The sequence below is a fragment of the Bos taurus genome, chromosome 22 (assembly GCF_002263795.3).
Source record: "Bos taurus isolate L1 Dominette 01449 registration number 42190680 breed Hereford chromosome 22, ARS-UCD2.0, whole genome shotgun sequence".
Taxonomy (NCBI): domain Eukaryota; kingdom Metazoa; phylum Chordata; class Mammalia; order Artiodactyla; family Bovidae; genus Bos; species Bos taurus.
In genome coordinates, this window is record NC_037349.1 from 38,449,572 (window position 1) to 38,472,356 (window position 22,785).

The 22,785-nt window shown below is 38.4% G+C and overlaps 1 protein-coding gene across 19 annotated transcripts in view; it reads left to right on the forward strand.

The window, feature by feature from the left end:
• CADPS (calcium dependent secretion activator) overlaps positions 1–22,785 on the forward strand; it is a 471,511-nt gene that overhangs the window by 19,294 nt on the left and 429,432 nt on the right.

Below are 22,785 nucleotides of genomic sequence, written 5' to 3' on the forward strand. Positions count from 1 at the left end.
GAGCTTGCTCAAACTCACCTCCATCGGGTTGGTGATGCCATCCACCCATTTCATCCTCTGTCATCCCCTTCTCCTCCTGCCTTCAATCTTTCCCAGCATCAGGGTCTTTTCAAATGAGTCAGTTCTTCGTATCCGGTGGCCAAAGTATTGGAGCTTCGGCTTCAGTATCAGGCCTTCAGTGAATATTCAGGACTGATTTCCTTTAGGATGGACTGGTTGGATCTCCTTGCAGTCCAAGGGACTCTCAAGAGTCTTCTCTAACACCACAGTTCAAAAGCATCAATTCTTGGGCGCTCAGCTTTCTTTATAGTCCAACTGTCACATCCATGCAATACTGCTGAAAAACCTTAGCTTTGACTAGACAGACCTTTGTCGGCAAAGTAATGTCTTTGCTTTTTAATGCGCTGTCTAGGTTGGTCAAAACTTTTCTTCCAAGAAGCAAGTGTCTTTTAATTTCATGGCAGCAGTCACCATCTGCAGTGATTTTGGAGCCCAAGAAAATAAAGTCTGTCACTGTTTCCCCGTCTGTTTGCCATGAAGTGATGGGACTGGATGCCATGAGCTTAGTTTACATAGTTTACTGCTTGTGACCTGGCAATAAATGACCGTGTTCAAAAAGACTTGATGGAAAAGAAAACCAATTTAACGTGCTACATACTGTATACACCAAAATTCAGGGTGATTTATGATCTAGAATATTTCATCTTTTCCACTCACAGTAAGAACTCTGTATTTCTGTTTTGTGTACTCATCCAAATGCTTTTGTGTAATGATTTCTTTAATCACTATCCTCTGGCATATTCTTTGTTCTAGCAAAATCTAGTACTAAATATTATCTTTTGTCATTGAGCTATGATTTTGGAACAAAAGCAGTTCATCCCTAGGATTTACATGCGATAGCAACAGAGATATTTAGAGAATGCAGTAATTTATTTTGATTTTAATTACACCAAATTTACCTGCCTACCTAAAATGCCAGATTTCTTGAGGACAGTAGCAAAGTGAGACATTTATGTTAATTTGAGTGAAAATTTACACTTGTTTCATGACCCCAAACTCATTTAAGCAAAACATATCATTAAAGTGATGTGATAATCCCTCAAATTATATAGTAAATTTAATCAATGTGATCAACCCATAGAGATAATTCAAGTGAAATTTTCAGTTGTACCTTGTCAATATGCCAAATTGTCATTTTTAGTGGGCAATATTGGTTACATACTTGTTGTTCATGACCCAAAGCCAAGCAGAATTACAGGGTTTTTAGGTAATTATTTTTCCCCATTCCTAGCATCAGGAATAGATGCAGATTTGTAGATACAAGCCAATTGACACATGGTACTGTACTGGAAATGTGGTTGGCTCATGAGTGAGAGTGACCATGTGACTTAAGTTGATCCAATCAGACTAAAGTAAGGACTTACGTTCCACTTCACTGGTGGCTCAGAGGGTAAAGTGTCTGTCTACAATGCGGGAGACCCAGGTTCAATCCCTGGGTGGGGAAGATCTCCTGGAGAAGGAAATGGCAACCCACTCCAGTATTCTTGCCTGGAAAATCCCATGGATGGAGGAGCCTGGTAGGCTACAGTTCATGGGGTTGTAAAGAGTCGGACACGACTGAGCGACTTCACTCACTCACTCATGCTTGGGAGAAAAGTTTTACTCCTCTTCTTTTGATTGACATACCAAGGAAGCACGGGTCATCTTGCTACTGGGAGCCAACTTAGAACCATGAGAAATGGAATTATTTTCTTAATTTTTCTTTCTGATCTTTTGTTGCCAGTGTATAAAAATGCAACAGATTTCTATGTATTAATTTTATGTCCTGAAACTTTACTGAATTCGTGATGAGCTCTAGTAGTTCTCTGGTAGCATCTTTAGGATTTTCTATGTATAGTTATCATATCATCTGCAAACAGTGGCACTTTTATATTGTTCTTTTCAATTTGGATTCCTTTCATTTCTTTGATTGCTGTGGCTAAGACTTCAAAAATTATGTTGATTAGAAGTGGTGAGAGTACATATCTTTGTCTTGTTCCTGACCTTAGAGGAAATGCTTTCAGCTTTTCACTGTTGAGTATGATGTTAACTGTGGGTTTGTCATACGTGGACTTCATTATATTGAAGTTATGTTACCTCTGTGCCCACTTTCTGGAATTTTTAATCATAAATGAATGTTGTATTTTATCAAAAAGTCATTCTGCATCTACTGAGATGGTCATAATTTTTTTTTGATCATATGGTTTTTATTCTTTAATTTATTAATACGGTGTGTCACACTGATTGATTTGTGGATATTGAAAAATGCTTGCATCCTTGGGGTAAATCCCACTTGATCATGGTGTATGGTCCTTTTAATATATTGTTGGAATCGGTTTGCTTGTATTTTGTTGAGGATTTTTGTGTCTGTGTTCATTAGTGATATTGGCCTATAATTTTCTCTTTTTGTGATATCTTTGATTTTGGTATCAGGGTGATCATGGCCTCATAAAAGAAGTTCGAAGTATTCCTTCCCCTGCAATTTCTTGGAATAGTGTCAGAAAGATAAGTGTTAACTTTTCTCTCAGTATTTGATAGAATCCTCCTGTGAAGCCGTCTAGTTCTGGACTCCTGCTTCTTGGTAGTTTTTAAATCACAGATTCAGCTTCAGTACTTGTAATTGAACTATTAATATTTTACTCCTGGTTCAGTCTTGGTAGATTCTAACTTTCTAAGAATGTGTCCATTTCTTCTAGATTGCCCATTTTATTGGTGTACAGTTACTTGTGGTGGTCTGTTGATCCTTTGTATTTCTGTGGTGTTGGTTGAAACTTCTTTTTCATTTCCAATTTTATTGATTTGTGGCCTCTCCCTTCTCCACCACACCCCCCCCACACACACTTTTTTTTCTTTCTTGGTGAGTCTGGTGAAAGATTGGTGGGAATGTAAATTGGTACAGCCACTATGGAAAACAGTATGGAGGTTCCTTAAAAAGCTAAAAATAGTTTCCGTATGATCCTGAAATCCCATTCCTGGACATACATCTGGAAAAAACTGTAATTTGAAAACATACATGCACCCCAGTGTTCATTGCAATACATTTACAATAGCCAAGACATGGAAAGAACCAAAGCATCTGTCAACCTAAACATCTATCAACAGATGATTGGAAGATGTTACATGTATACATAGATATACACACAGGAATCACTTTGCTGTACACCTGAAACTAACACATCGTAAATCAACTATACATCAGTTTAAAAAAAAGTTGCAAAAAAGAAACATGAGAAGACCCATTTTAGTATAAAGCCAAAGTTAAAAAGAGTAAAATAATTGAGATATGGAAATAAGTTGAGTTTCTAATGATAGTAATCAGATCAGATCAGTCGCTCAGTCGTGTCCGACTCTTTGTGACCCCATGAATTGCAGCACGCCAGGCCTCCCTGTCCATCACCAACTCCCAGAGTTCACTGAGACTCACGTCCATTGAGTCAGTGATGCCATCCAGCCATCTCATCCTCTGTCGTCCCCTTCTCCTCCTGCCTCCAATCCCTCCCAGCATCAGAGTCTTTTCCAATGAGTCAACTCTTCACATGAGGTGGCCAAAGTACTGGAGTTTCAGCTTTAGCATCATTCCTTCCAAAGAAATCCCAGGGCTGATCTCCTTCAGAATGGACTGGTTGGATCTCCTTGCAGTCCAAGGGACTCTAAAGAGTCTTCTCCAATACCACAGTTCAAAAGCATCAATTCTTCAGTGCTCAGCCTTCTAATAGGCAACAACATTAGGTTAGACCTGGAGACTGTGTTTCATCTGAACTTCCAATAATGTAGTAAATTCTCTTATTCTGTAAGTAATTTTGAGTTATGGCCAAAACTAGTGTATCCATGCTACATTTCTCTTCAAAACAGGGATTTCAGGACTCAAATTTTCAGCCCTTAACTCTCAGATTTATTTTGCTTCAGTCATAAGTAGAAATGAAATCCTATTTGCCATGTGAGAAGTAAAATAAAAATTACTTCCTTCTAACTCCAGGTATATTTGGGCCAAAAATAAGGTTGTTGATTAGATATAAATCATGTCTTACAACAGGGTTAACTTGTATTATAATTAAAATGATAAAGTGAATTCAGTGGGCTTCCCAGTAGCCCAAATGGTAAAGAATCTGCCTGCATTGTGGGAGGCCTGGGTTCAATCCCTGGGTTGGGGTGATCCCCTGGAGAAGGGAATGGCAACCCACTCCAGTGTTCTTCCCTGGAAATTCCATGGACAGAGGAGCCTGGTACAGTCCATGGGTTGCATGGATTGCAAAGAGTCAGAGACAGTTGAGCTATTAAGACATTCACTTTCACTTTCAGTCTGACTTAACTAGTTTACATATTTTTCTGTAAATAAAATTAAAACATGTTTATTACAGAAAAATAAAATAAGAAAATACATAAATTAGAACTAAACGTAATCTCCTTATTCCACCACTCAAAAACATCCACTCTATACACAAAATATATTATCTACATGGAGACATAGAAAAGGAGAATATATATATATATATTTCATATACAAGCAGTAATTCTATAATGTTCTGCAACTTGCTTTTTTGAGGGACAATATGGAAAGAAAACCTTTCCAAGTCAGTAAATACAAAATAAGTGTTCTTCTAAATGGCTTGTAGCAATCCAGTTTATGGATGAACCATAATTTATTCAACAGGTTGTCTGTTGATTTCTGTTTCTTGCTTCTATAATCATTCTTCAGTATGTTTGTATATATATCTTTCCACACTTCTCCAAATGTGTATGCCCTTAATACAAAGAGTATGTTTATTTCCAGTTTGTTACTAGCTTCCAAACCATCTGTAAATATTTATACCCCCATGAGGGGTACAAGAGCATGTCTGATTCCCCATATTAAAATCAGATATTATTTTTCATTCAATTTTATCAAGTAGATGGATGATTTTCAAAATTTTGTATTTGCATTTCCTCTTTACATGTTTATTGTCTGTTTGTATTTTGTCTTTTAAAATTCTCTCTTACATTCCATTCATTTTTCTATTTATTATTTGTTTTAAAAAGCTCTATTTCAATAGTCTTAACACTTTGTCATATATGTGCAGATTATGTTTTGTCATTTGTTGTTAGACTTTTTTTTATGTTTACTTGTTATGTTTTTGACCTCTTTATGTTTAGCTAAACAGAAGTTTTTTAATGTAGTGGAATCTGTCCAGTTTCCCCTTTATGGTTTCTGGGTTTCATGAAAAGAAATACCCTCTTTAACCTAAAGATTATAAAACTGTTGATACTGTGTTCTACTACTGTCATGGTTTCACTTTTTGCCTTTACAATTTTGACTCATCTGAAATGTATAATGCTTTAATAAATGAAATATGAAACCCACTTTCTTTTGTTTACAAAGAACTAGCCAATTGTCTCAACATCATATATTAAATAATCTATTTGCTCACCGGTTAATTACCTCTTAAAAAAAACACTAAATTCATAAGAATATTTGGTTTTATTTTTGTTTTGTGGGTAGAAAGTCATTAATCTTTCCCATCCTGTACCATCACCACTACTATCATAGCATTATGATAAATTTTAGGATATATTAACAAGCAGTTCCTTTTATTACACTTTTCAGAATATCCCTGTGTCTTCTGAATTTTTTTTCCCCTTTGGAAAAATATTATTTACTGATTCTGTCAGTTTTAAAATAAAGGATCATTTGGATTTTAATTGAAATTCCATTGCATCTATAGATTAATGTAGGGAACGCTGACATCTTTATGACATGGAGTAATCCTGTCTAGGAACTAAGAAACTCTCTGCATTGATTCAAATATTTTGATGTACCTCAGCTTCTTAATATATTTTTTCAACATATATGCCCTAAATATTTATTGTAAAATTTATCTATAATTCAGCCCTAACATTTATTAGTTGAGCACTCTTAGGTGACTCCTTGCATTAACCTAACCTCTCTATTCACTCTGCAAAGCAAAGGTGCTCAAGTCTATTAGGCTGCTAATACACTTGTGCCCCTATCAACTGAGATTTTTTCATCAAGAGTAATTGTGTTTCCCAAACCTGTTTAGGCTAGTTTCAGTAGTTATTATAATCCCATATTCAATTAGATGTTATTTAACTTAATGAGCTATGATTTTAAAAACAAAAGATAGTCTATTTTATCTAAGTTGATTCCTCTGGGAAGTTTGAATTACATCTGAAAAAATGCCATTGAATTGTAGTTGGGCAAAATTACAGTACAATTTTGGTGGAAAATTCGTAGGTATCTAAAGGATTTTTTGGTCAGATTGCTTTGCAATTTCCTTAATTTTTATTCCTCTTTAAAGAAATAAAAATGGAAATCATAACCCATATACTGTGCAAATTAATGAGGATGTGAAACCTGTACATAAAGGCAAAATTGTAACCCTACATGAAAAAGTCAGCAAATAAATAGTTATAAATTTTAAGTAAAATTGGGTTACCTTTTGTGTTATGATCCTCTACTTCACCTAATTAAAAACAAACATTAACCCATGAAATGCTATCTTGATTCCATTGGACAAGAAGAATTCCATAGTATTTTTGTGTTTTTGTTGACATGAATAAATAAATCATACAAATTTTAAAAATACTTATTCCTTGTCATTCTAAATAGTTTGAAGCTATTTTTTGGTTTTCTTGAGAATGAATTATTTAAAATAATTTACTTCTTTTCCAATATGTTTACTTTTTCTTCTAATTTCATTGGCTAACATTAACTTCTCTGTTACTACTATACATGGCAAGAGACTACTCCAGGTATATAAAATTTGAAAACTTTAAAATGAGAATAATTAATTTTATTTTAGTTATACTTTTCTTTGAAAATAACTGGCACTTAATGTCTAGTGAAAATTAAATGTGCACCAAGAGAAGAGAGCTCAATAGCATGCTGCTCTTTATGTCTGTTTTGAACAGGTGCATTCTAAATTCCTCATTCTAGACTAAAATTTTTAAGATGGGTTGAATGAATTTCTATGTTTGATTCTTTGAAATAAAAATGTATAAAATATAAGGGGCAGTCAACTTTGAAAGAGTTAAAAAAAAAAACAACAACCTCGCACTCCATTTAAATTTCACTACTATTTGTCTTTTTAATGAGGGATTTATCATGTACAAAGGGCAAGTATTTTCAGGCTCAGGGTAGGAGCTTCATATTGGGAAGAAGTTAAGGAAAATGAAACATCATTTTCTTCTGACTGTGCATCCAACAAAAAAGATGTGCAGTCTTTTGTAAACTAGACTTTTCTCAACTTGGTTATATTTTTCACACACATCCATGAAGGTAAGCAACATATAAAATTCCTAAGAAAAGCTATTAATAATCTTACTGGTCCCTATATTCTTAGACAGTAGAGAACACTCAATGTGAAAGGCATTTCCCAGAATTCCCTTTGCATTAATGACTCTCCTGCCTCAGAAAGGTGTGATTTCAGGCTTAAAATTACACTCTTCAAATTTAGAGACTCTGGAAATAGGATTCCCAGCACCAAAACAGATGAATGTTCCTGCCACTAGATATATTGATTGCTTGCTGTGACCTTCACAGGGCAAAACTGTGAAAGGCACATGCAGAGAAACTTACTGTTTTGACAGCGAGATTAGTAATTTTATTCTATCAGTTCCAGCCCATAGATTCTATCTCTCAATTCACATGATTTAAGAAGTGTTGAACTTGTGGGTTGGAGTTGTTGACAAGCAAGTCACTTTGATAGCTTTCTGAGCAGAGATTTCTGTATTTTAGTCATTCCAAATAAACCATGTAAATGCTGAAATGCATTCAGTAAAGCAGCAGTAGGTTGAGCATAAAATGAAACTAAGAAGACAGAATTCAGTCTTTCCTTTTACTTCTTTTCCTTCTTTATTTTACTTCACAAAATATCACTATGTCCTTGACCTTACGCTCTAAATACTGAAAAACTGTGACTGGGTATAATAGAATCCATTCTGACCTGGCTTGGTAGAATTGTATCTCATTTTCTGAAGGTTCTTTTTTCTTTAAGTCTGCCAACAGAAAGAGGTGGTGAAAGTGGCATGATCACAGTGATGTTTCCCCCTGTTTGTTCTGCTATCATTTATGAATTCAGCTGATTCTCTTTGTGCAAAATTAATTTGTCAAGTTTGAGATAAGCCTTTGAATCACTGCTTAGGTAGGTTTCCTAGGGCTTGCAGTCTATGTACATATCACTGGAGAATTGGGGGGAAAAGATGCCAGAAAATATTGTCAGTCCAGTGTCTTTTAAACAGTTTTTAAAGTAAAAGAATAATTGAAATATTGACATTTGAGTAACATAGCTCTGACCTGAGTTATTTTAAGGTCATAGTTATTTATGTGTTCATTCTGTGCACATAGACAAGTGGATGAGTAACTAGCCTGTGAAATGTTTAGTGAAAAATGCCAGAAGGACGAGACAAAGATGGTTCATGGCCTGTGAAAGCTCCCAGAAGGAGGTGGTTTCTAACCCAAGTCTTGAACTATTACTGTCATTTCAAAAGTGGAAATTATGGCTCAGTTTAAGCAAAGTCATGAGAAGGGAGAAGTTCAGGACATTTTTAAAGAATTGAACTGCAATCATTTGGCTGGAGAATAGAATGTGCTTTAGGAAATTCATAGTGAAACGAGGGCTAACTGGGGCCAGATCATGGTGAACTTCAAAAACCAAGTCAGTAAATTTGGACTTATTTTACATATAAGGAGAGATGACTTATTAAAATTTTTAAATAAGGGAAAACGATGCTTTCATGAGTTTTTGTTTTGTTTGTTTGTTTTTTGGATAAGTCACTGGTGTGTGGGTAAGAAAAGATTAGAGAAAGGGAGTCAAGTTAAATAATGTGTTAATAATCTCTTGACTGGCCATAATGAATTCAACCTGACTCTTGGCAGAAGAAAAAGAAAGCATAAATGCAAAAGTCATTTTAAAGGTAGTGCTGATGGCATTTTGTAACTGAAAGTGGTAGGGCAAGAATGCTTTGTCATATCAAAAAGCCAAGTAGTTATTGACAAAGTTACCAAAGACTTCTAGGGTCATATGACAAGGACTCAGGATAGTAAAATAGGTTCTGATGGACCAAAGAGGGGGCCGTTGATCATTAGTAAGGATAATAACTGAAATGGTTTGAAACCTATCATATTTATTTAAGTCCCTAAGTTTATAATAATACTAAGGAGAGATACTCATCTCATTGGCCATTTCTGGAGGGTGCTAGAAAACCATTATATTTGGAAATCAGTTAAAGGGAAAGCATACTGCCTATGGAGTAATCTTGCCAGAAAACTGAACTTGAATCTGATGAGTCATCTAGATCCAACTATCACAGTGTAGGAAATACAACCGAGAGAGGAACATGCCCCAAGGAAAATGCAGATGAAATCCGGAAAATGTGGGCTAGCAGAAACTCCTCAGAATAAAACACCACATCTCTTCAACAACAATAAAAGTCACAGGAAAAGATAGATGATAGAAAGGGAGAGGAAGAAGAGGAAGAAAGAGTGGTAGGTGATAAGAAATTTCAGAGACATATCAACTAGTTACATCAGATACTTCAGGGAAGCAGGGCTTAAATGGAGTTTGGAAATTTAAATTCTCAAACCCACTCTTGATAATTACAATGATAATGATAACAGCCATGAAAAGAATTATCCTATTAATGTTGATGGAATCATGCATTCTCCCTGTATTTTGTCACAAAACTGGACATTCAGCCAAGAGATTGAATGCTTATTCTGGGCCTTATAATTTTTATAATCTCGTTTGATCTTTAAAACAACCCCATGAGATGCGCAGTATCTCCTTTTTAGGGGTAGTGAATCTGAGACTAGGAGCTAAAGTAACTTGTTCCAAATCAGATTGCTGTAAGTTGCTGATTCCTTGTGAAGTGCTGCATTTTTGACTGCCAACCTCTGAACGCTTCTGTTTGGGAGAAATTGTTAACAGTAAGTCTTGAACTATAGGGCCCAGTTTCCTCTGATAGAAACTCAAGATACTATTTGGCAAGACCTGGATATCTGACATCAGACACCATTCCTTCTGAGTGGGCATTCTATCTGAGTGTGGAATAGTTGAAGCAAAGGAATGGGAACCCTTTAAACTTTATTCCACTCATAGTAATAGCATTCTTTCTCCAACGGTAATATAGACAGCAGAATTAAAGGCCCCACTCTGTGATGGTGTGTGTCTATGGCTATATCCAAGCTGATCTGCCTCTTATCTCAGTAGCTTAGCTTTGGTTCCTGCCGATTTTTCCAAACCCATTCTGCCTTTCGGAAAACCCTGAGGCCTACCCAGTGTTTTTCCAATAATTTCCTTTTGCTGTTCAGTTAACCCAAATTAGCTTCTCTTATTTGCATTCAAGGCTTCCCTGGTGGCTCAGATGGAAAAGAATCTGCCTGCAATGTGAGAGACCTGGGTTCGATCCCTGGGTTGGGAAGATCCCCTGAAGAAGGAAATGGCAACCCACTCCAGTATTCTTGCCTGGAGAATTCCATGGACAGAGGAGCCTGGCAGGTTACAATCCATAGGGTCACAAAGAGTCAGACATGACTGAGTGACTTTCATTTCCATTCAAGAATCTTGATTAGCTTGACCAAGAGTTTGACCACGAGTTTGTCTGAAACTCAGCCTGTCACTTTGCCACATAATTCTGTGAGACTAACAGTCAGAGAATGGTCAGCAGTTTGTCTAGTTTATATACTATATTAAGAATCCATTTCTTATTTGCATTCGTGTGTTAAGTAACTCGCCCTTTGAGATCTTTAAGTCTTTAACGAATAGTTCAGAGGCCACGATAACTATGGATCCTTGTGTCTTCCTTAAATTTGTATTCACACTTAGATTGTTTCCTGTTCCCTTCCAAGCTTGGATGCTGTGTGTCCTTGGCTTTGACAGGCTTGCCCTGGGGGCCAAGGTGCTCCTCAGTGTAGGTTAGTGTAAAAGGAAAAGGCAGAAAGAATGGGGAAATTTTTTCATGAATTGAATATTTTTTTTAAAAAAGCTAAAATAACCCATAAACAGTGAAAGTGTTAATTGCTCAGTCATACCTTTTACTCTTTGCAACCCAATGGACTGTGCTCGCTAGGCTTCTCAGTCCATGGGATTCTCCAGGCAAGAATGCTGGAGTGGGTAGCCATCTCCAGGGGATCGCCCAGACCCAGGGATCAAATCCAAGTGTCCCACATTCCAGACAGATTCTTTACCGTCTAAACCACTAGGGAAGCCGTACCAACAGGTAATTAATGTCAAAAAGGAAGGTATTATCCACCTGAACCCAAATCAAATTTTGCTTTCATTGCACATTCCAGCCTGCATTCTTGTTCTAAACAAGATAGTTTTAGTCTTATTTTTTTCCTTCTTTTAGGTTTTATCATGTCTAAGACTTCTCTTATTGATCAGCCCTGTGTTTTAAACTTGCTGAACGAAAGACTATGCGAATGGGTGACACGCGTGATTGCTAACTTTATCAGGAGAGGTCTTATCTTAACATGATGGGTTTGGCACTATTTCCCCCTTTCTTTTCCTAGACAGTGGTGGTAGAGGCTCAATGAAAGACATTTTATAAGAGCAAAACAATACCATTTGCTCTCAAATACATAAAATGTCTATGTTCAGCTCTGGATTATGCAATTTGAATTAAGGTTTTAGATTTTATTGAATTAAGGTTTTGGGAAGAGAATACCTATGAAGCCCAAGGAGAATGTCTTAATTTACAGGAAAAAAGTATTGATCTTTGTATAGTTTTAAGCTCTGGTAGAAACTTCTAATTTTCTTCTAACATCCATTCTCCTCTTCTTCCTAATAATGGGGACTTATTTTTTAGCTGGAAGACAAAATAAAGACATTTGCCACCCCTCTTATTATAGTTAAATATGGTATTGGGAATAAGTTCTGGTCAGTGGTGTCTGAGTGACTTCCAGGAAGTTTCATTTAAAAAGGGAGCCTCTCCTTCCTCCTTTTTATTCTTCCTACTGGTTAGAAAACAAACTTGATGACTGGAGCTTGGGTAGCCATATCGCACCACGAGGCAGAAATTGTGTCTTGAAAATGATGGAGAAGCAAAGTGGAAGTTACTGGGGCCCAGATAAGGTTGAGTCCAAGTCTCTACAACTTTTCTCTGTCTATTGCTTGGGTATGTATGTGGGCCAGCACACACATACAGACCAACTGCTATCTAGTTTACATCACTGTTATTTGGGGATGTTTTATAAGTCTGTTGTGTTTCTCTTTGAAATACAAATGTGAAATATCATCTGTCTTTAACATAGAAAGCTCGGATATTTCTCTTTCTTGGCTGTGAGTCTTCATTATTTATTCATATTAGGAATAATGTAAGATACATGTGGTTCATGGGAAATAGATAGGGAAACAGTGCAAATAGTGTCACACTTTGTTTTTTGGGGCTCCAAAATCATTGCAGATGGTGATTGCAGTCATGAAATTAAAAGATGCTTAGTCCTTGGAAGGAAAGTTATGACCAACCTAGATAACATATTAAAAAGCAGAGATATTACTTTGCCAACAAAGGTCTGTCTAGTCCAGGCTATGGTTTTTCCAGTAGTCATGTATGGATGTGAGAATTGGACTGTGAAGAAAGCTGAGTGCTGAAGAATTGATGCTTTTGAACTGTGGTGTTGGAGAAGACTCTTGAGAGTCCCTTGGACTGCAAGGAGATTCAACCAGTCCATCCTAAAGGAGACCAGTTCTGGGTGTTCATTGGAAGGACTGATGTTGAAGCTGAAACTCCAATACTTTGGCCACCTGATGCGAAGAGCTGACTCATTAGAAAAGACTCTGATGCTGGGAGGGATTGGGGGCAGGAGGATAAGGAGACAACAAAGGATGAGATGGCTGGATGGCATCACCGACTCGATGGACATGAGTTTGGGTGAACTCCGGGAGTTGGTGATGGACAGGGAGGCCTGACATGCTGTGATTCATGGGATCACTAAGAGTCAAACACGACTGAGCAACTGAACTGAACTGAACTAAGTAAATAATGTGAAATTAATTGTTTTCTCCTTAATAGTGATTATTAATAATCACTGAAATGATTATTTGATTTTAATACTTGGAAGAGTAATTTACTTTAAACTGCATCACTTTTCTCATGGAAAAGATCTTCCTTGATAGAATTACCTGTAAATGTTTTTGTAATTCAGGAAGAAATAGGAAAATAATTATCTATTGGAATATAGAAGAAAAGCATCATACCAGAGCCTGATAATGTTGCTAAACTTTATGATTAACAATCATTCTTATTTTAAACATGTTTATCATGTGCTTTACAAAATGCCATACCTTTCAGTAGCTAGGAAAACCATTAATTTGCAGTCAGGTTCATTGAGTATCATTCTAAGAACCTTGGTCAAGAAGTGTGGATGGTTTGCACTACACACCATCTTGTGCATCATGAAGGTGAGTGTTAAAGTTTTAAATTATCATAATTCTAAACACAGGCCATGTCTGTAGGGTAGAGTGAGATGGAGGCCATGTATCACTGTTGGAAGGCACGAAGTCTAGATTCCTGACTCTCCGCTTGTTTGGTTTTTTACCTTGTGAAAGGCACTTAACTTCCCTGAACATCACTTTCCTTACCTATAAAATAAGGCTAATTTCTGCCTTGGTAGAATTTTTATAAGAAATCAATTAAATGAGGTAATCTAAGCAGTGTACTTATTCTAGTGGTAGGCTCATCATCAACCTGTAGTAAATAACACTTATTGTTATTGTTAATATCATGATGAAGATGATTAAATAATTGAGGCAATCAAGCAGAAAATTAAACTTGTAGTTTTGCTGTAAAATTAAAAACAGTATTAGTTTGAGATGTATACTGGACAGATTTACTGAAAAAAATCCTTATGCCATAGTGGGTAAGAATATGGACTCTGGAACCAGACTACCTGGGTGCCAATCTCATCTTTACTACTTACCATCTCTTTGGGAAAATTACTTGACCTTCCTGTGCCCCAGTTTCCTCATCTGAGAAAGAGGAATGATAGTACTTATCTCACTGGGTTTTTGTGAAAATTAGTTGAGATAATATTTGTAAAGCTCTTAGAACAATGGCATGGCATGGGTTAGTGCTGTATTAGCGTCAGCTCTTCTTATTGCCAGGTTGATAAATGAACACTGTGCCCTCTTGACCTGTGATGAATGAGGTCCATGTAGGTCCTGTCTTCTCTATAAACTATCCCAGATGTCTTTGATTGTTTCAGTGAGGATTATCTGTCTTGGATGTGGGTTTAAATGATTTCTTTATGTTTGGTTTTTGTCTGAGGATATAGGTTATCTAAATGAATACCTTTTTAGTAAATGAATGATGGTCTTTACTTACAGGAAATAAATCAGTTTCTGAATCCTCACTTGTAAGGGGAAAGAACCATGAGCCAGAGGGAAATAATATATTGACTTATTTGGGAGACAACATTATAGTTGGCAGACATAGTCTCAAAGTGGTTTTTGAGGGAAATCCTGGTGTTACAAGAGAATGCCAGAGAACTATAAAATTTTCTATCTTTTTTAAAAATTTAATTTTATAGTAGAGTGTAGTTAATTTACAGTGTTGTTTTTGTTTCAGATGTACAGCTAAATGACAGTTATCATATATGCATACATATATCCATTTTTTTTCAGATTATTTTCTTTTCCCATATAGGTTATTAAGGAATATTGAGTAGTTACTGGTGCTATACAGTAGGTCCCTGTTGATTATTTTATACATAGTAGTGTGTATATCGGAGAAGGCGATGGCACCCTACTCCAGTACTCTTGCCTGGAAAATCCCATGGATGGAGGAGCCTGGTAAGCTGTAGTCTATGGGGTCGCTAAGAGTCGGACACGACTGAGAGACTTCCCTTTCATTTTTCACTTTCATGCATTGGAGAAGGAAATGGTAACCCACTCCAGTGTTCTTGCCTGGAGAATCCCAGGGACAGGGGAGCCTGGTGGGCTTCTGTCTATGGGGTCGCACAGAGTCGGACACGACTGAAGTGACTTAGCAGCAGTAGCAGTGTGTATATGTTATTCCCAAATTCCTAATTTATCCCCCCACCCCTTTATCCATTTGGTAGTCACAAGTTTGTTGTAGAAGTCTGTGAGTCTGTTTATCTTCTGTAAATAAGTTGATTTATATCTTTTTTTCCTTAGGTTTCACATATAAGTGATATCAAAAGATACTTGTTTTTCTCTGTCGGACTTCCTTCACTTAGTATGATTACGTCCAGATCCATCCATGTTGCTGGAAAAGGGATTATTTCTTTCTTTGCTATGGTGGAGTCATATTCCATTGTGTATATATGTACCACATCTTCTTTATCCATCCATCTGTCGATGGACATTTTGCTTGTTTCTGTGTCTTAGCTAGTGTAAGCAGTGCTACAGTGAAGGTTGGGGCATGCATGCATCTTTTCAAATTATGGTTTATTGCTACATAGAGGCCTAGGACTGTGATGCCTGGATCACATGGTAGCTCTGTTTTTCGTTTTTTTAAGGAACCTCCGTACTGTTCTCCATTGTTACCAATTTATATTCCCAAAAACGGTGGAGGAGGGTTCCCTTTTCTCCACACCCTCTCCCACACTTACTGTCTGTAGTCTTTTTAAGAATGACTATTCTGGCTGGTGTGAGGTGATACCTCCTTGCAGTTTTGATTTGCAGTTCTCTAATATTTTAGCTACCTGATGTGAAGAACTGACTCATTTGAAAAGACCCCCATGCTGGGAAAGGTTGAAGGTGGGAGGAGAAGGGGATGACAGAGGATGAGATGGTTGGATGGCATCACCGACTCAATGGACATGAGTTTGAGTAGGCTCTGGGAGTTGATGATGGACAGGGAGGCCTAGCGTACTGCAGTCCATGGGGTCGCAAAGAGTTGGACACGACTGAGCGACTGAACTGAACTGAGTAATTTGCTACGTGGAGCATCTTTTCATGTGCTTTCAAAAAAAAAGAAAAAACAGTGTGCATTAAAGGACCTCTTAAGATTGGCTTCTTGAAGGTCCTCCCTGTTTTGAATTACTTTTCTGTTGTCACCCCAAGACATCGCTTGAGGGCATGTGTCTTTTCCAGCCCAGCAGGCCTTATGAATTTGAATTGCCTGCAGGCGCTGGTATTCAAGTTGTTTCTATGGGAAATGTCCACAAGGTGGCAGCTCTACTTCATGCCCCACTGGGGTTCCTTGGGCAACCTGGGTTGTAGATAAGAGTGGAATGTGCTGGCCTCCATGTCCCATGACTTCTTCCCCCTTACCCTGCACTCCTCAGAGAAATCCCAAGTCCTCCCGGAACTACGCTGCTGAGGGTGCTGTGGTACTTAGGTGGGGCAACTCTGTGGAAGGAGGCTGCTGGTTGGAACCCCACCATCAGAAGGTTTGGAGAGCAGGTGCCATTTCAAATCTCTTTCCGCCCAGAGGATCCAACGTCCTTTGGGTGCCCTAAGCTTGGTTGAGCTTAGTGCTTAGGAGGGCCTGCCTGGATCTGGAGATTGGGATCCCATCCACCGCAAACCAGGCATTCCAGCTCCAGGGGGACTTTTGCTGATCCATCATCCCCATCTTCCTCAGGGGCACCCCAGTCCAGCCTTGGAACCCAAGGCTGCTTAGGCTCCAGGGATGTAACAGTAGCCCAGGTCACCAAGGCCTGAGGGCAACGCCATTGCCATTTCTTTTCTTTTTAAAATTAATGTTTATTGTATACTGGAATACAATTGATTTACAATGTTTTGTTTGTTTTGGTGTATAGTCACCTGGTTCAGTTATACATGGATCTATTCCCCTGGGGATTCTTTTCCCCTAATCACTGTTTGATTACAGAGTGTTGAGTACATTTCCCTGTTGAAAAGCAGAGACATTACTTTGCCAACAAAGGTCCTTCTAGTCAAGGCTATGGTTTTTCCAGTGGCCATGTATGGATGTGAGAGTTGGACTGTGAAGAAGGCTGAGCACCGAAGAATTGATGCTTTTGAACTGTGGTGTTGGAGAAGACTCTTGAGAGTCCCTTGGACTGCAAGGAGATCCAAGCAGTCCATTCTGAAGGAGATCAGCCCTGGGATTTCTTTGGAAGGAATGATGCTGAAGCTGAAACTCCATTATTTTGGCCACCTCATGCAAAGAGTTGACTCATTGGAAAAGACTCTGATGCTGGGAGGGATTGGGGACAGGAGGAGAAGGGGACGACAGAGGATGTGATGGCTGTATGGCATCACTGACTCGATGGACGTGAGTTTGAGTGAACTCTGGGAGTCGGTGATGGACAGGGAGGCCTGGCATGCTGCGATTCATGGGGTCGCAAAGAGTCAGACACGACTGAGCGACTGAACTGAACTGATACAGCAATGAAATTTTGATTATCTATTGTATACATATACTACTGTGTATATGTTAATCCCAACCTCCTTATTTATCCCTCCCTCTGCCCTACCTTTCTCCTTTAGTAGCCAGAAGTTTGTTTTGTAAGTCTGTGAGTCTGTTTCTGTTTTGTAAAATGAGTCCTTTGTTATTGATTTCTAGATCATACCCATAAGTAATATCATAGGGTATGTATCCTTCTCTCCCTGACTTCCTTCACTTAGTAGGATCATCTCTAGGTTCATGCAAATGTCATTATTTCTTTCCTTTTTATGGCTGTGTCATAAATTATATATATGTACCACATCTTCTTTATCCATTCATCTGCTGATGGACATTTTGGTTGTTTCCATGTCTTGGCTATTGTAAATAGTGCTGCAGTGAACATTGGGGTGTATGTATCTTTTTAAATCAAGGTTTCTCTCTGGATACATGCCCAGGAGTGCAATTGCTAAATTATTTTATGGCTTTCAAGCCCAAGTGCCAAAATGAGTACAGGAAATAAGGAGTTCTCCCTCTCCAAGAAGATACTTGTGAGACAAACCCATAGAGTAAACCACGTTTTTTGTTTTGTGTTTCTATTGCAGAAAGCCTTTTGCAAGTTGCTTTATTTACATTGACAAAAGATTACTAAGTGAAGTCGCTCAGTCGTGTCTGACTCTTTGCGACCCCATGGACTGTAGCCTACCAGGCTTCTCCGTCCATGCTATTTTCCAGGCAAGAGACCAGACTGGGTTGCCATTTCCTTCTCCAAAAAGATTACTAAGCTATAGCTAATTGGACTATAAGCAGAAATCACTTTATAAGAGGGAAAGCCCCAAATGCACTTTCTATAGAGAACCCACAGTTCAGTTTTATTCAGAGCATATTAAAGAAAAGGAAAACATTCTTGATTATACTAGAAGAAACCCAGCCATAGGTTTGGAATCTGTACTCAAAGTATACATGCAGTGAGGTCAGTATTTTGCTAATGCAATGGATCAGCTATATGTGTCACTCTAAGGAATGCCTGATGAGACTCTTAGCTAGTAGCTTTCCTTTCGTTTGTTTTGGATTAAAAGGTTTTCTTTCTTCTCTTACTTATGGATTTAAGTGGTAAGGTTTCCTCTCTACTTTGTGCCTGCTGATTGGTGCCTAATAATGGATTTAGATGAAACTAAGAGGAGATATTTATTGGCAATAAGGGCTGTTAAAGAATAGAATATGTTACAGGAAGGAATTTAGCATCTCATTTACTGTTTGGAGATGGAAATGGAGTAAATCAAGTTCCTTTCGCTCAAAAGTCAATGGACTGTTAGATGAGTGAATACAAAGCCTGTCTGGTACTTGGAGACACCAAGATGTGTACAGAACAGGATTTCAGCTGACATTCTATTGTGATTTCTTGATTTGGTCAATAGAAAAGATTGGCAGTAACCCAGAAAATTAAATATGCAAACAGGAGTCTGCCTCATTTGGGATGCAGGATTCACCAGATATCTTAGATAATTACCAATCCTTAATTGTGACTATTGATTATTTCTTATGAGCCAGTTCTGCTGGTTAAAAGTTTATATTACAGTATAAAAACTTTTTATGAAAAATATGACGTCCTCAGTTTTCATTAACCAGCCCCCAGGGACCCAAAGCTGTTCATTATTAATTATTTCCCATGTGTACATGTGGGGGGGTATATACGTTCAGTCTCACACACACACACAACGTATACCAAAACATATACAGTATTTTATTTTCTAGGAAAGAATTCTCATAAATAGACATATGACTGATAGGAAAACTAAGTTCTCACTTACATGATTAAAATTATCATGGCAATCTGGCTGTCATGTTAAACCATGCATTTCAGAGCTGTGACTGTCTTCTCATTACTAAATCCTGTGGAAATCATGTTGTACACAGTCTCATATCTTTGAATGTAATGCCATTTAATAATATTGTTAGATTGATGGGTCTTTCTAAGAAAGAACTTGATGATTCATAGACAATTTCACTTTATACCCAAATGTCTTATGAGTTAGAGATGATGGGTGGTTATTATTCCCATTGAAGGGTATGGAACATTTAAGGCTGAAAGAGGTTAAAAAAGAACTTGTGAGGCTTATGCTGTAAGCTGAAGGCAGAAGTAATGATGATAGTTAGTTTTTTGTATTTCATGAAGTAATCGATGTGCATTGTCTAATTTAATCCTTATTAGAGACCTAGTCTGGATTCACTCCGTCTGTCCTCCTCAATTTGCTCCAACTCGCTGTATCCCATACTGTCTCCCTAAACATTAGCCCCAGCTCATTCTTCTAATTTCAGATGCTGGAATCACCATGTACCCAGTCATCCAAGCAGAAACCTCAGTGGTTTTCTAGAATATGTCTCCCTTGCACCCAGGGTATAATCAATCACCACGTCATTTCCTGTTTATCTCCTCAGTGTCTTGTGTATTTTTCTTCCTCTCAGTGTCCCCACAGCCACAATCCCAGTTCATGGTGTGGCCTTAGTTCTTGCTACCCTCGTTTCTCTCTGTGTGTATGTACTTCAGAACCTCTTATAATTGGTCTGGTTAGTCTGTGCCCTCCAGTCCTGGCCTCCCCAGCACATCATCACAGCTCTGCATACATCTTACAAGGTTCCCTTCAAGGTGAGTCCTAGCTCCTCTCCAGGGCATGCAGGCCCTTCATAGTCTAGCCTTCTTACCACTTCTTATCCCGTATTTTGGACTCCAGAGCCATGAATCCACTGTGGCCTCTCACACTTGCAGTATTATTTCTCATCTCTTGGTCTTTGCTAATATTTCTACTTAAAGGACCCTGACCATTTCCTCCATCCCTCTGAAATAACATCTTTGTAAGCAAAGCTTTTCTGGACCGGTGTTGAAGGTCCTCTTTGCCCACAACTGAATTAGCATCTCCCATCTGTGTCCCTGTCATCCTCTGAATGTATCTCTGCTATTGAATTTGGCAGTTAATTACAATTATCTGTGTTTATGTTGTACTCATTTGCCCATCCCAGACCGTGAGTTAGTTCCTCCTGGGAAGGGGTATTATATTACTTTGATATTTAGAAGGCCTGCCCAATGCCTGGAGCAAAACAGGTGTTCCACAGTATTAGAGCTGGGAGACATCCCATTTTATTTATTGGGCATTTGATGCCCATATCTCTCAAATGACTTGCTCATTAATTATAGGGCAGGGTTTGTCCAGGACCCAGAGGCAAGCGGTTCCTTCTGCATTCAGGATGATGATGAGGATGATGGTGAATGAACACTGACTGTGCCCGGAGTGTGTTTTAAATTTAACTCAGTTAATTATCATAATAACAGTATGGGGTAAATTTTTATTATTATTCCCAGAGAGGTTAAGTGACTTTCATTACAGTTGCAGAGTTAGAAATCGGCAGAATCAGGATTTGAAGAGGGACTTAACTCTTTGGAAAATCTGAAGATTGCAGACTTTCTGCCCCCTAAACACTCAGCCACACACTGTTTTGCACATAGTTTTAGGAGTTTCATAGATTCCCTACAGACCATATAAGAATCCCTTGTTTAAGCATGCCAGCCAAATGACCCCCACACTGGATTTTTCCTTTACAGCATCTCAAAGTTTTAAGTCTTTAAAGTATGACATAGCTTGTACTTACTCCCTCCTGCTTCCTGACTTTGACTTTTTAATTCACCTTCTAAAAACCAAATGCTTTCTCTTTATAACACTTTAACTGGTGTAGCTCACCTCTATGGAATCAGGAGACCCGCAGGTTTCAGAGGCATCTCCAAGACTCCTCATTCTATCACCTGTTGGTTAATGATGCCAGCCTGGATTATGATACTGCTCACCGCTACCTGGGTATATTTGTATAAGAGAATTGTCATAGGGAGAATATTGCAGTCTTTATTTTCCCTATTTTTCCATAGCAGATAAGCTTCTTACCTATCACATTAGCTTACCCTCTGTAACTTGACTGGATGTACAGTTAAATTCAATTTGCTGCTTCCTGGGAAAGTGGATAGGTGGGAGGAGGGAAATATGATAGTAATACTTATCATTCTTGAAAATATTTGAAGAGACCAGACTAGGTCCAGCCATGTGCTGGCTGCCAGACATGAGATTTTTGGATCCAAGCCTCACAATAACCCTGTACAGTAAGGTCCTGGTCCTGATGTTTCAGATGAAGGAGCAGAAGCATGGAGAAGACAGGTGACTTGTGTGGTTGTAGCTGGCGAGTGGTCTGACCTCAGAGTTGGTACCCTTAACTACTGTGCTCTGGCTCAGTTTGTCACTGAAGAAGGATTAACTATGCCCAGTTGATTTAGAAGAACTCAGAAGACCTGGTTTTTCCATCACCACTGTGTAGAGGCCTCAGCAATCACTTCTCCTCTTCCTTTGTTGTCTATAAAGTGAGGGCATCTGCTCAATTGGATTAGACTGTTCTGTAAGTGTGAATTGCTTGTTATTGGATATCCCATCTCCATCCAGTTGGAAATAGCAAGTGTCTTAGGGATGCTGGGCTGTGCCAGTTGAAAGCCAACAACTTGCCCTGAGCTTCAGAGATGCCCAAAGTGAATGCTTCCACATGTGAAACAGAATGTCATCCTCAGTCATGTCTAGAAGAGCATCTCTTCTTGCTGTACCAAACTTCACATTGCCAAGGAATCCTCAAAGGCCCAAAAGTGTTGAAAACATGAAGGCTGCTTTTACTTACACTCATGATTCTTTTTTCTTCTTACAAAAACCTGTGACAGAGAACATAGAAACTTAGAAAATACAATTAAAACAGTAAAAATGTGAGTTGCTGCTGCTGTTGCTAAGTCGCTTCAGTCGTGTCCAACTCTGTGTGACCCCAGAGACGGCAGCCCACCAGGCTCCTCCGTCCCTGGGATTCTCCAGACAAGAACACTGGAGTGGGTTGCCATTTCCTTCTCCAATGCATGAAAGTGAGAAGTGAAAGTGAAGTCGCTCAGTCGTGTCTGACTCGTAGCGACACCATGGACTGCAGCCCACCAGGCTCCTCCGTCCGTGGGGTTTTCCAGGCAAGAGTACTGGAGTGGGGTACTATTGTCTTCTCTGAAAAATGTGAGTTATCACTCATCAAAAGTTTCTTTTTTCTGTGCGGTATAAATGTACATATGGGACTTCCCTTGTAGTTTAGAGGTTAAGACTTCACCCTTCCAAGGCAGGGGGCATGCGTTCAACCCCTGGTCAGGGAACTAAGATCCCACATGCTGTGAGGCATGGCTAAAAAGTAAAATAAAATAAATGCATATATGTATATATTTGCAAATTGAGATAATATCATGTACATGGTTAATGATCTGATTTTTCCCAAATCAATTTATTTTAGCAAGTGAAAAGTTTTATCAAAAGTTTGTAGAACTCTAATAAACAGATAAAAATAGAGATGCTCTCTTTACGGGAAGGGTATAGAGCAAGGGAA